General features: G+C 39.9%; 1 protein-coding gene and 1 long non-coding RNA gene across 2 annotated transcripts in view; both read left to right on the top strand.

Moving 5' to 3' along the window:
- Window positions 1-14,981, top strand: part of LOC109041190 (facilitated trehalose transporter Tret1) — a 54,984-nt gene that overhangs the window by 12,984 nt on the left and 27,019 nt on the right. The gene's annotated exons all lie outside the window — the stretch shown is intronic.
- On the top strand, window positions 8,208-11,209 carry LOC140224424 (uncharacterized). The gene is made up of 3 exons (XR_011899689.1): window positions 8,208-9,102; window positions 9,824-9,981; window positions 10,860-11,209. It is a non-coding gene; the product is annotated as an uncharacterized lncRNA (long non-coding RNA).

A 14,981-nucleotide genomic window follows, 5' to 3' on the forward strand; every position in this document is an offset into this window, starting at 1 on the left:
CAGAAGGAGATCAAACTTCCATTAAATTTTACTATATCTAAGGGTCTGATAGCAGCATGATGGCATTGTGAAATCATCGTGATGCTAACATGATATAAAGTATATATCAGCATGAATCAATATGATATTAGTATGATATTAGTCGAATATCAATTTATCATAATGAGAACAATATATTCACAATATATTGATTCAGTATGACAATCAGCGATCTCCAAAAACGTTTTTGTGCACCACCTACTTTCAAGTCAAGCACAGAGTTTTACACAAACCATTACACACGTTTAACGAAGAGAAGACTAACGTTCCATCGTACCTTTTTAAATCCCGTCCGCACTGAGCATTGAACTGACAGTCCATACATCACAATATGAATCAGTGTGATATCCGATTGGTACCACAATGAAATCTTTAATATAATCTCTAAAACTAATTTCTCAGGGAACACCCTGAAGAATGAACGCATTAAACATATTCGCATTATAAAATTTCGAAACTTCAAGATTTCAAGGTTTCAAGAGCTGTAAAAAATGTTTTTTACACAAATTAATGTAAAACCGAGAGTCAGGTCATAGTACGAACCGGGAATTACGTGAGAATCTCAAAATAGGCAGGAAAACTAATTCCGAGGTCACATAGGCTTCTAGGTTAAAACCACAATCGTGGCCCAATAAATTTAATAGCGAATAGAAAAGACAGTCCCTCGATGGGCCTCTGGACAAGATATAAATTAAAGCACTATACGCAGCATCTTTCCTCCGTAAAATATCTACAGGAAAACGAATCATATAATGGGAAGTCTAAAAATCAAAAAGTTGAAAAAAGTTAAAAAGTTATCCTGGCCAACTGGACTGGACGAATGAGGAATTATCATACAATGATTTACTTTTCTACGGCGCGTTTAAGTCTCCGAGCCTCCCTGTGTGTCACCGACACAGCCAGTGTGTTGGACAAGACGATATTTTTTCACCCGATGGCAATTATTTGGGACCAAAAGGACTTTGGATTATCCTGTTCTCTTGCGCTAGTGGTTGATTCGTGAGGCAATTCCCTCACCACCTCCGTTGAGGGACCCTTCCCCTGCGGACTGATTATTGAAATTAATAGACAAGGTGATAGACAAAGAAGATATAGGGAGTATGGAGCTATCCTATTGGTTGAAATGGGTGGTTCCTATATAGACTAAGGGAGAAAATGATGGACTAACTATCCTGTCCCTCGTGGGTTGCCGTTACTTAGTCTATATTACCTAGGTACCTTCTTTGTCCATTGCAACCACCCGCTTCCACCAATGGGATTCCTCCGTATCTCTTTTGTCTTCTTTGTCTAAAGCTTTGTCCACCAATTGCAATAATCGGCCTGATAGTTTTTTTCCTTCCCAACCTAGTCACTTTCAATGCTCATCTTGGACCGGTAGACACGAACCGATTATTTTTCAGGGTCACCACTGAATAAAAGGAACACGAGGAAGGAATGCGTAGGTACTTTTTGGGCCCCTCGTGACGGGCTTGATTATGCTGATGGATAGTTTGTTTAGTGACGTGCTGAGAGTGCCTTTGTTAGATAGAGTAACTCTTGCTCATTTGCAGATAAGAGCGACCAGAAAAAAAGGTAATGTCAAATAATGAGATAGAAGGAACAATGAATGACTGTGGCAAATCAGTAAACAGAAAAATGTTCTCATTCTCTGCAAACATCTATCAATTCAAAGGGCGACTGAATGAGTCATGAATGTCGGCTATACACACAGTCCTTGAGAGATGCTTATGTACGTTCATTGTAAGTATTATTCAATGAGGGGATTTCGACTTAAGAGAAAAATTGATAGCATTCAATGAGTAATTTCCTACCACGAGGGATTAAATGGATCCGTAAATTGATACACCCTCATCGACTCGAATTTCGCGAAGAAAAAATACATCTTCCACTCGCAGTGATTTTTTATAAATTTTCTTAAATCACTTCGTTTACAAACTCTGTAGCAGCGTAGAAAAAAAGGGTTGAATTTAGGAGAAACGCGCATCGACATCGAATTGATGAGTAATCCAGTGAGTAATTCCTGAAGGCCCGCTAGTTTCATCTCTTTAATTGACTGAGGAAAAAGTCGTTCAACAAATTCTTAAGGTAATCATCAAGGCCATCAATCTCCTGATGATCTACAAGCTCAAATTTTTAGAATCGCAGGGAAAAATTCAAAAGCCTGCTGCTATACCTTGCTTCTGCTGCACCGTGACTCGACCTTTACTTACAATTAACTCGGCGCATCACCTGCAAAAGTCCTCTGTCATCCACTCACATTCTCAAGCGGTGAAATCACAGATCAGTCAATGTAATGCAACAGTCATTGAAGTTAACCTAGTTAATTGCCACCAAAACATGCCTCAAGGTTTTTTTCGTTTCCTTTTCCTTCTTCTTTTTTTCGAAATTAATCAATCGTGTACACAAATATAACCAGTTTTAACACAAAAGTTGTAAAGCGCGCCCGGCGCCCATATTGAAGTCTAAATTAGCCGAGGGATGATTGATTTCAAGAAAGCACAGAAGAATATGAAAAATAAATATCTCCATCAAAAGGTAAAGGCCGAAGGTTCTTTGAGTTCAAAGGCGCCAAGGTAGAACTTTAGGTTACGTTCATCATACTGAATTTACTAATTTTGAAAATTTGACTATTCACTCTAATTATCCGTCAAAATATACCCCCTGGTACAAAAGTTTTCCAAAAATCGATCAAACAAGAGCCAATATAGCATTTGAGGTCACGTCCACCATATCAGATTTTTGAATTTTGAAAAAAAATTCGTGCTTTACGTTAGGATATACTTACGAGTAGAATCCGCGCCCAATAAGATTACCCACTGTAAGACTGTGACAGAAGATCCGCCATCTTGATTCTTACATTTATTTTACATGTAAAAGTTACATCAGACCATCCTCCATCGCAGTATAAAAGTGCGTAAACTTATTTGGCGTGGACTAGAAAAGCTTTATAAGAATCGATTGCGGATGAGTCTCGGAAATACACAATTATTTTTCAACACAGCTCCTTTTTATTTAATTGGACGTATTTCTGGCGAAAGGAACTATGTGCACTATGACGTGAGCCCTGTTATGCGTGTATTCTTATGGGTCCCAGGGATCATGTCTTAATGCACATAGTTCCGTTTGGCAGAAATACGTCCAATTCAATATGACAAATTTTGAATTGAGCCTCCAACACCTCTTTTAATTTGAACTTTCAAGAGCTTTTGGTATCACATGACGCTTGGTGCCCTTATGCTATGGACTGCTTCTTGAAGTTATTCTACGGTTTTATTGCTGATGCAGGTGGCTTAAAAACATCAGTTACACAACAAAATCTAAAATTGCTGACTATCCTGAAACTGTTTTTTCGGTAAAACCCTTGATTAAATTATTGCCTATCAAAACAACACCGTGGTTGTTTTTTAATTTTCGTTTTTCTTCCTCTGCAAGCGGCGTTGGCAACAATGGAGAGTGACAAGTTGACTTACTCACCTGGCTAATTACTAGGATTCTCAGATGAATGAACGTTTGGCTTTAAAATCAAGGGTAATCGCGTTGCGGCTTGCGGCTTGACATCCAGCACCGCCCTGAGGCACTACGTCAGAGTTGAAAAGGAGCCGTGATTGTCAATAGAACTCAAAAGTCCTCACTTTTTAAATGTGTGGTACAACATCCATAAGATATCTCAACCGGCATACGGCACAATACTGTACTTGGGCTAGGCAAATAAGTAGAGAAGACGTTCTTAAAACCGGGGGAAAATACAACCGATCTCCGAAGAGACGTTGTTTATTTGGAACAAAGCTCAGTTTCATTTTGTGGTCTGATTCGCATTCATAAAGCCTAATATTTGATAAATTTTATTCAAGAGGAGAGGGGAGTGAATTCTCTTCTGTAACCTTGAAATACATTTTATGAGTAGCTTGGGAGCACGAATAGTTGCGCGCAGTACTGCTGTGCTAAGGAAAAACGCCGTATGAACATTCGCAAGTTGTCAAATTTCCTGCGCCCTGGTAAAAATTGGCAGTAGAATGTGTGTTCCAAAATACTATGGACCTAAAACTGGCTGTAAGATTTCCAATAGCTTCTGTAGCCGGCTGTACAATTTCTTATAGCCTTTTATAGCCGATGGCGATTAAGCAACAGCCAGACTATAAAGTTTATGCTAAACGTTACTAAATACGGATACTAGGACTAAGTTAGTTTTTGGACTACAGCTCTCTTTTTGTGCCGTAGTATCTTGATTTATTTTGCGAGTAAAGCTCCGTTCTTTTGAAGGATGCCTGTCATTCTTAATATGTTGGAGCACCTTCAATTTCTTATGATACTGTGCAATACCTCTGGTGTGAAATAGTTGCTTCAGATGCCGTGGCACGCTGCGGCGCGGCGGGCGGGCAGAGAGTGCGAAACGCGCATTGGCGCCAGTGCGTCGCCGCGCAATGCGTGAGGTATCCCTGTTAGGTTTGTAGGCGCCAGTGCGTCGCCGCGAAATGCGTGAAGTGTCCCTGTTGGGTTTGTAGGCGCCATTGCGTCGCCGCTCCGCTTTGTGTTAGGCTCTAATATTTAATCTCGCGGAGTCAGCGTTTTTCAACTCATGATTTTGAAATGTTTGCACACTCTGTATGGACCATCTCATTTTAATTGATGAAGGAACAATATGTTTTAAAGGAAAATATAATGTGTGTTTTGTAAATATTAAGGTAGTTCCGTATCAAACTTAATGATTTCCAAAGCACACGAATTTCTACACAATTTCTAATAGCCTTTTATAGCCAATGGCGATAAAGTGTAAAGCCCGGCGATAGGAACTATAGCCCGACTGTATACTTTTTTATATCTTCGTATAGCCTGGCCATATGATTTGCTCCGCTTTCTACAGCCAGTTATATTATTTTCAATAGCCTTCTTTAGTCGGCTATAAGAACTCCTATGGTATTTTGAAACGCAGCTCGTATCACCAATTTTTACCAGGGCGGTAAAATGAGCGTTCTTGAGGAAAGTTATGCATGTTTTTCCTTGAAATTTTCAGGAGCTTTAGGTATAAAATTATGGAGAAAATTCTCTAAAAGTTAGAAGGAAAATATTCATAAATTTACTTGGAAATTTGAGTTCCATCAGAGGAAATTTGGCAACGCCATAAGGCTCATACGACGTTCTTCCTTAGCTCTTTGCTAGAGTACTTTTGCCTCCTCTGCTAAGTCCCGGCAAAGAACATACGTAACGTTAATTCTTCCCATTATTACGTGTCTCTCATTCTGTCAAGTCCGTTTTCAATGAATGTGTAGGCAATATGAGTGCCTTCGGAGTACGAATTGTCGAGTGCAATGATTTTGCCGCTCATGCGCAGTTCCGGCAAGGAAAACACACAAAATATCATGCCTTTTTGCTCTCCTCTGACTCCTATGCTCGTAATTTGCGTGTTGTCATTCTTTTCGGAAAAAATTCGTTTTTCCCCCTCACATTTTGCTGTTGTGAACTTATTTGATAGGTGAAAGCTCCCGGTGTCTGTTTTAAGCCACTGTGACGAAATAACTTACAGCATTAATTTTCACAATGAAAGATGAAAATGCTCAGCAAACCACATGAACATATATTTCTTCTCCACTATCTGTAAATTTTAAAGAAAGATTTTACTACATTTACAAGTAGTTGTCAAACAAAATCTGGCATCGGACAAATTTCGAAATACCATTTCTTAATGGCACGGCAGGTTAGCGACCAGCACGGCTTCAAGTAATTTACATAAATTACACAAATTTCCGTGGAAAATAAAGATTAAACTTTTTTTTTATACGTGAAAGTTACATGAAATGTTCACTTGAAGCACCTTTCGTATTAAGGGGATGTATTGAAAATGTAACTTTTTTATGTAACTATTCTTGTTCCTCCTCGGAGCAACTCTACTCCTATACTTGAGAGCGTGGTGCTTTACCTTTTAAGAGGAACAAAATTGCAAACATTGCAAACTGAATCGAACTTTGGTGTGTCAGAAGTTTCCACTTGAAGAAAAATCTGTAAAACGTTTTAAGGCAGTATTCACGGCTCAGCATAAATATTAGAGAGAATAATGCAACCCCTCGCCTCTATTAACATAAAAATGAACTAAATAGCTCGCAATTTACTCTCGAGGATAGTAAATTTTGTTTTCCTCCCTAAAATTTTTAATCTTCTTCAATCTTTCGTTGAACCCCCCCCCCCCCCCTCAAAAAATCAGGGCGATTACTGGTTAACTTTGGTTTTTATTTTACTTTTTTCGTGAAAGAATGAGAGGAGGTGAAAATGAAAGAATGAAGGCAAACTTAGTAGTTCGAGCATTTTTCACCATTATCAAATTAAGAGAATAAAACATCAATATTATTGGCATGAAGATGCATTAAAATCATGCTATATGAATGAGATATGATTTCATTCCAAAAAAAATTGATACATTTTTTACAGCTCTGGCAAGGGCACGGCGTTAAGCCACAGGGATGGATCAGACTATTTGGACTACATTTTGCAATTCGGAACTATAATTTCTTGCTCATCTGTAAAAACACTTTTGTGGATAGGGAAACTAATGGTACATACGCTGTTTCTAAACTAAGCTAGAAATTATAGTTCCGAATTGCAAAATGTAGTCTAATTGACCGAAGCCAATATCAAGCGACTGGACCATGCAAGCGCAGGCATGCGCATGAGAGGTGAGGTGAAAAAACCTCACTAAGTCTCGAGAAGGTGGCTGTTTTCCAGGCTTGGAGAAAGAGGCTTTTAAATTCTTTGTTACATAACTCTCCTCTGTAGAGCGTCCTGAACGAGTATTTTATAGACGACTGCCAACTTGATAAAAATCCATCCCCGGAAAAATTTGCCCATCTATGCACTCAGTTCTTTCTCCCCGTGGACAGTCTTAAACGAGGTTTTTCATGGCATTGAGAAAAAAGGCGGGAAATTTTTAAGCAAACGGAAAAAAGGTCACTCGGAGCGCGCGCGTACCACCGTGCGGTGGAATCGGCGACGTTGCCAACTCTAGCCAGATTGTCTCACCAACGCAAAGTGGAGGAGGTCAGTGGGAAAAGTTGGACACAATGTGGGAACTTTAAAAGCTTATATCTTCGTCAACAGCGAGCGTAGAAGTCTAAAAGTAGCTTTATTGAATTTCTGGAGAAATTCCTCGTCCGATGCATCCTTTAAAGTTTATAGCGCGACTACGAAAACCTCAAAATTATCAGTGGGCTGACCATTGAAATTGATAGACAAAACGATTGACTACGAAGACATAGGGAGTATCGAGTGATCCTAATGCTTGAAACAGCGGGCTGATTATTGAAATTTATAGACAAAGCGATAGACAAAGAAGACTTAGGGAGTACGGAGCGATCCTATTGGTTAAAATGTGTGGTTCTCATAGACTAAGGGAGAAAATTACGGACTAATTGTCGGGTTTCTCCTGGGTTGCCGTTAGTTAGTTTCTTACCTACCGCCGCGCCTTCGTCAATTGCAACCACCCGCCTCCACCAATGGGATCCCTCCATATCCCGTTTGTCTTATTTGTCTATAGCTTTGTCTATCAATTTCAATAATAGGCCCGCAGGTGGCTCTTACAGACTAACGGGGAAACAGATGGGCAACCCTCCATATCCCGTGTATTTTCTATGCCTGTAGCTTTGTCTATCAATTTCAATAATTAGCCAGCAGTTTCAGTTTTAATGAAAAATCTGTGCGCTCAAGTTCTCCCAATAGCTCGTTCCATTGTGCGGAGCGACGCTCCCATCGGAGCTTTTATGCGAAAGCGGAGTTTAAGAGGCTACCGGAGCTCCAGCGGCATAGCGAGAGCCGCGCAGTGGTGGTTATATAATGCAGGAGCGAAAGATTTCTCGGAAATGGGGTTGAGATCGTCGCACCGGCGGCAGGTGAACGACCCGGATAGCTTCCCGACTCCCGGTTGTCCCTGTTAAGCCGGTGGTACTCGTCAGTCATGGCCAGGATTTGGGTCAAATTCAAGAGCTTGGCCCTGACTCCCGTGTCAATGTCGCGACCTGGCCCCTGACATCCATCCGGACGTTACGTAATCCACTCTCCATCCGTCTCCGCCGTGGTCACGCTATGAGCGGAAACGCTTGAATCGGGCCAAAAAATCGAATTTTGGGTTTTTGGTGGTTTGGTATTGCCGCGGCATAGAGTGCATAGAGTCGTAATGTAAGTGGGAGAGCTGGCGCCACTTTTAAGCATTTTCCATGTCCCGAATTCCGAGACTCCTGTGTGACGCCGGGTCACTTTTTCGATACATAATCGATTGTTTGCGATACACGGGTACCCGGCCATCCGATGACAACAACAACAACAACAACAACAACAACAACAACAACAGAGGAGATAGGGATTACCACGTATTCCACACCGCCATTTTGGATCGAAAATGTATCGAAAAAGCGACCCGAACTCGGCGCACACCGGGCTCGGAATTCGTCGAGCAGAGCATGGCGCCAGCTCTCCCATTTACATTACGACTCTATGTACTCTATGGCATAGATGCGTCTTGTTGCGAAGTGAGGAGCAGAAAAATTGATTTTTATCGCCATGAAACATCTAAAAATTTCAGTTATTCTCCAAGAGACTCAAGCGTCATATAGCACTCACTTCATCTCGAGTTGTTCCAATTTGAACCCCTATAGTCTTGCTTCAATGGCGAGGCGTGAGTGATCGATTATCGATATTTCCTCCATTTGAAGCTGTGGTGAAGAATCAATTTTTGAGTTGCTCGTTGCTTACACCCTGTTTATCAATCCTTTTCCATCGGTTTAAATCAATCGATATAACGTGAAGCACGCCACGCCTCTGTCTTGCTTGCTAGGGTGTTTTTTTCCTTTGATCTGGCCGTCCATCCTGAGTTAAGTGCACAACGAGGCACTTACACTCCGTGCAGCCCTGTCGTATCATTGTACTGCCGTTCAAAGTTTAGTGAATCCATATTTTTCAGTGAGACCATGCTCTAATTGCGAAATCTGATTCTGCTTGTTTTAAGAAAAAGACACGCCTGAAATAAAAACTATGTTTGAAACATTTACGCTCATGCTTACGGATAAAGTCGCGACCATCTAGGTAAAAATTACGAATTTGTGTTCATAATCAGTTGTCTAGTTTTCTAATGGCTATGTCTAGTTATTTTTTGATAAATTGGGGGCTTAAAAGACAAGGCGCGTAAGTGCAGTTTTTGAAAAAATTGAATTATTAACGATTTCCAGTAAAGCTAATCTTGATGCATTTTCTGTGAAAAATTCGCTCCCAAAATCCAATTTTCAAGCATCCCAAAGTCAATTTGAACTTTCCTTCCGTCATAAGGATCCATGTAATTTCGAAACTTCAAACACATTTTTCTTGAAATAGCAAAAACTGTACTTCTGCGCACTGTCCTCCAAACCCCCGCGATTCCTCACCGTCTGTTTGAACTTGAATCGTTTCTGCGAATTGCTCATTCGGTTCCGCTTTTCCGAACCACGCATTTGGTTGAGGTAAAAGAAAAACTCTATGAACTTCCGATCAAAGTTGTCAGATTGAGTTGGAAACTCGCCAGCTTTCCGCACAAGTATAAGACAATTAGTTCAAGTAAAATCATTACTGCAAGCTTACGGTGCGATTTTTTGGAAAATAAGTGCAAACATTATAGAATGTAAACCGTTTAACTTGGCATGCTTTTTGCAAAATTATAGTACCCAACAGAGAAAATTATCGCCACCTTAATTATTTTAATACAAAAAAGCGTGCAGATATCTTCGCGATGGTGTAGGGAGCAGTCCTGAAATTGTTGAATTTATGATTTTAGGCTTCCTCCTTTAACAACCCATCAGCGAGTCCTTAAGGGGCTTCGAGGCCTTCAAAGTCAAATTCCTCGGAGTCGAGAACCCATGCGACACCTTTTTCCCGGACTCTTTTGTCAATTTGGTGACCTAGCATTTTATTGAGCGAGTCTCAAATTTAGGAGTAAGTATTAGAAATGGGCCGGTTTTGGAATTTTTTGTATCGATTTCGATTAAAACTTCCAAATCCATACTCCCGAGTTCGACTTAATAATTTTAAAATTCTGACGGGAAGCCCGCTTTACAAAGTCAAGACCCCTCCTTTTTTTACACCTCAAGGGAACCTGGAGGGGCTTCAAGATGATGAAATTCTAATGCCTTGGGGTCGATTCCCAAATCATCCCCAAAGTCCTGAACATCCGTCCTAAAATATCCGAGAAAAAGCCTGGTGCAGTCACAGTAGATCTGGACCACCCTGTATACTCTCCGAAAAATACGCATCGCATTCGTAACGTAGGCTCAGAGCCCTCCTCCCCCTCTCCTAAGAAGTTACGTTTTTATGAATGGCCTCTGAGAGTAACATATTAAAATACAACCGGACGTATTTCTGCCAAACGGAACTATGTGCATTTTGACATGAGCCCTATCATGCATATATCCTTATGGGTCTCAAGGCTCACGTCTTAATGCAGGTATAAATACGTCCAACTAATGGTTTGACACGGGTGATTAATGGGGCATTCGGAATGAGTCGTTGGCAACGCCGCGGCGTGGACCATCAGCCGCATTCTACTCGGATTGGTGACATTGATTCGCAGCTCACCTGATTTCCACTTTCCGAGCTGCCCAGTAGAGATCTTGAAGAGCCCTATCCACCGAGGAAAGTTATTCAGCACACGACAAGCTTCGGGAAGCACAAAAAATTTACAAACACGTCCAACCAGAAGTAAACAAAAACATCTAGTGGTGTGCACGCTCCGTAAAGTTTCCGCAGGTTATACAATGGATTGAAAGAAAGTTTTCTTTTTTTCGCAAATCTATTTATTTTTCTGTATTTTTAAGCTGGGGGGTACGCCCCCTGACCGCTCCGCGGTCCAACCCATCGGCTGTTGACCCTTGAAACACCCAGCACTCACGGACCGGCGGCGCCGGCGGCCTGAGTCAGCGGACAACGACTGGACGCAGCACGGCATGCATCATGATCAAGGACACTTACGTAACCTTCACTATGCGGCAGCCCTTTGCATTTGCGAACGGACTTTTTTAATTGCAAGTGTAAAATTGCATGCAGTATGATCAATCACAGGCTTTGGCGGACTGTGTCGGTGATCACTCGATCAGCTTTCTTATTTATGCGTTTGTTCTTGAGGAATCAAATACATCTAAATACAACGGAACCTGTTCGTAACGGACCCTGCTCAGACCGGAAAACCGATCTTAAGAGAAATTTTTTCCGGTCCCGTGGTACATACATGTAAAAAAACCGGTATATCGATGGCTGAAGTCCGCTCCCATGCTAAGGAAGAACATTCGAGAGTTGCCAAATTTCCCCGGATAAAACACGTATTTTTAAGGAAAGTTAAGTATGTTTTTCCTTTAAATTTTCAGACGATTTAGATAAAATTGCGGAAAAATTGTTTGAAAAATTAGGAGAAAATATTAGCAACTTTCCCAATTAATTCGTATTTAATTGAAGCAAATTTGGCAACGCCTGGGGGTTCATACGGCGTTTTTTCTTAGCACGGGAGTATGGCACCACGTATCTCCATTACATAATTTCAAAGCCTCTACTGATTATTTTTTTCGAAGAGAAACAAGGCAGCTTTTTCGCTGTACAAAATATTATTGTAAAAGAGAAGTAAAATCAAGGAAGTTTGTATGAAAGTACGTTGAAGAACTTTCCAATTAAAAAATGAAATATGACTGGAAGTTCACAACGTCGCAAGCTGAGATCCGTAGTCTCGCACTTCAGCCATCGGTATACATTTCCGCAGTAACGCACGATATGTTAATTTGCGTTAATTGCATTTCCTTCTTTTTTCAATAACACTCACGGGAAAAACATCCTACATATATAAATCGAGCTGAAATTTCCGTCATTAAAATGGTAATGTGAGCTTCATGGCTCTGTTGTTCCGCACGGGGAGAGTACGGTGCAAATGAATAATATAGGAATTCAGAGAAAATCAAATTTAAAATGATTCGCCCCGGGGTTTGACGTGATTGAAATGGTCTGCTACGTATCGCACCGATTAAGTTGAACATTTTTGGCAAATTTTGACTTTTTAGTCAATAAAAAGGACGTCAAAGATAAAAGCAGGATTTGTTTGCATAAAATATTTACATCTGATACAAGGTCGATGGCTGTATCCTGAATAGGATGCAATTTTCTTTTTTGTTGAGAAATCATGTATTCATTTCTCTGAGTTTTGCATTTTTTTTAGAATGATTATTGGGACTCTCGCATAAATGGCTTTTGTACCTACTATTTTTGGCTAAAAATTCAAAATCTGCCAAGATTTTTTACTTACTTGCTGTGATATATCGCACGCTATTCCAACCACGCCGAACATCCGGAACGAATCTCCATAACCATTAACCACGCATCGATTCTATGGCGTCTTAGGAGCCGGCCCCAACTAAAAATATTAAATACAATTTCTTAAATAAGGTAAACATCATCACAGGTAAAATATACTCTTCCTTCGAGTGAAGTAATTGTGTGACTTAATTTAGAAACAATAAAGAGACTTTTGATTCCCTGATGACACTCCGTAAAAATCGGGCCTTTTTTATAATCGTGTATGATTTCTGTCAAACTTATTCCTTCTTGCAATTAAAAAATGAGTGATTTTTCAAGATAGGAAAAGAGGGAGAAAAAATCCACAGGAGAGAGGAACTACTATTCTGGTGTGAAGCAGTCGACGTTCTTCCCTACTCTGTTCATTGAAGGCGAGCCTGTTAAATTGACAAATTCGTTTTAAGTTATCACAAACTTCTGCGTAAGGTGCTCTCATTCCTCAACGTTGTAAAAGGACAGTCCTCTTTTACCATTTTGATGCTAAAAATCAATTTTTGCTGAGGGTTTTTTGAGCACCCCCCATTATGAACCTAATTTTTTATATATTGAAGTTATAGTGGTCGTATAAAGATAGAAATAAGAAAATTCGTCCAAAAAATTTACAGCAGAATTTGTGCGTCGTCCTTCCCTAATATGAGATTAGAATAGGAGCATAAATATTGGCAATAACTGTCAAGATACATTTGACTGGATGTCAGTCATGGAGGCAATGGGACCCGTAGCCTTTTCTGAAGGTTTTTGTTCAGCATCAACCGAGCAAGCATACGTTTTTTCGTCTCAGCTAAATGTCGATCTAGATAATTTAAATGAAAATTAGCTCCTCTAATTTTAGGCAGGACTTAATTTATCACGATAATGTCATGAAACGTGTGATCTCTCATGTTTCACTTCGACGGATTTTGAGATTATATATAACACAGAAGTTAGACATTCCTTAATAGACTTTGGGAGGAGATCTGTAGTTGTATAATCATTCAGAAAGCCTTAGACAATCCGAGAGACGTCTTACGTCTGACAGTTATATGTATAAATTATCAAAAACACGATCAGTTGCATCAAAAATCAGTCAATTTGGATGCGTATAATCAAGATAAGTAATCAAGTACCTAGTTTTCTGGAAGAAATCAAAAGTAGATGTTGAATTTCAATTCTGTCCTTTTACTTTGTAACATGAAAATTAAAACCCTGTGACTCAAACTCTGCCAACAAAAAAAGTTCTATTGAATGAGCCGTGTAAATGTAAACGAATCATGATAAAGAGCATTTTCACAAGTCATTGACAGCTTCAAAAGTTTACTAACGCCTCGAGGATTGGTTTAAACATGTACACATGCCGTTTAATTCCTTGGCACTGGAACCTGAACGCTCTGAAAAGAGAATCAACCGTTTTTGGGGAACCCGTGAACACACTGTACGAGTATTTTTATATTGATTATAAGTTGAAACAAGATGTTTCTTTTCTGATTTTTTATTCTTGCGCCAATCTCAACTACATATAGTGGTAACCACCACTGGCGAGTTGACTTCTTTCCATAGATTTAAATGGAGAAAAAACAATGTTGCCAACTTTCTGGATCAGCCAATGACCTGGACTTCAGAGTTTATACCGTCAAAATTCAGTAGGCGGATGAGTCATTTGAATGAAATTAAGTAGTGTTTGTTGTCCTTTACTTTTTGAAGTGGAAAGCTCAAAAATTCGCAAACGTAGATTGTAAAATATAGGGCGTGAGTTCAAACTATTCCGATATTCTCATTGTGATTTTTGAGTTAATTTTCATCGGACACATCTTATTATCATTATTCTTTTGCTTTGGCAACATTTTGTAGCAGGCGATTTGCAAGCTTTTGAGAATGAAAATGACAGTTGCTAATCAAGCGCGAATGAGTCAGCCGGATATTCGTGCGTAGATGATTATCGCTATTCGCCGTAACTCCTCAAATAAAAAATTCAATAATGTTATCACATATTGTCAATCATCCATACTTTGTTTTCAAATTAAGTTTTATGTAGGACTTCCTCTCATATATCGCAGAGCTATACCGATTGGTTGCTGTTATTTAAGGTTCCGTTAGACCATCAAAATGACTCATCCATATTGCGATTCAAATCACCACCCTGACGCTTTCTTTGAGGTTGAAATTTAGAGCCCTTACATTTTATTCCCCCCAGGGAGGGAACCTCTGATGTAGTCATTGTAAACAGAGGAGTAAGACAAGGGGACTCCCTCAGCTCTTTTCTATTCAATTTGTTAATGAATAAGCTAATCGATGCAGTTAGATTTAAGAGAGGCTATCGGCTAGGCAATTCGAATATTAATATAATCTGTTATGCAGACGATGCTGTTTTAGTAGCAAGCTCCGAGGATGATCTGCAAAGAATGCTCCATTCCTTCAACCTGGCTGCAGAGGTATTCAACATGAAAGTGTCGGCTAAAAAAACAAAAAGTATGGTCATCAGCAAAAATCCAATACGATGTAAGCTAGTCGTGGACGGTACCGTAGTTGAACAAGTAATGCAGTTTAAGTACTTGGGCGCTTTAATAACGAGTGTGAAGGATTTAGGGACCGAGGTGCGGAGTCAGACAATCAAGGCAACTAGAGTA

The sequence above is a fragment of the Bemisia tabaci genome, chromosome 1, assembly GCF_918797505.1.
Source record: "Bemisia tabaci chromosome 1, PGI_BMITA_v3".
In the NCBI taxonomy this organism is placed as follows: domain Eukaryota; kingdom Metazoa; phylum Arthropoda; class Insecta; order Hemiptera; family Aleyrodidae; genus Bemisia; species Bemisia tabaci.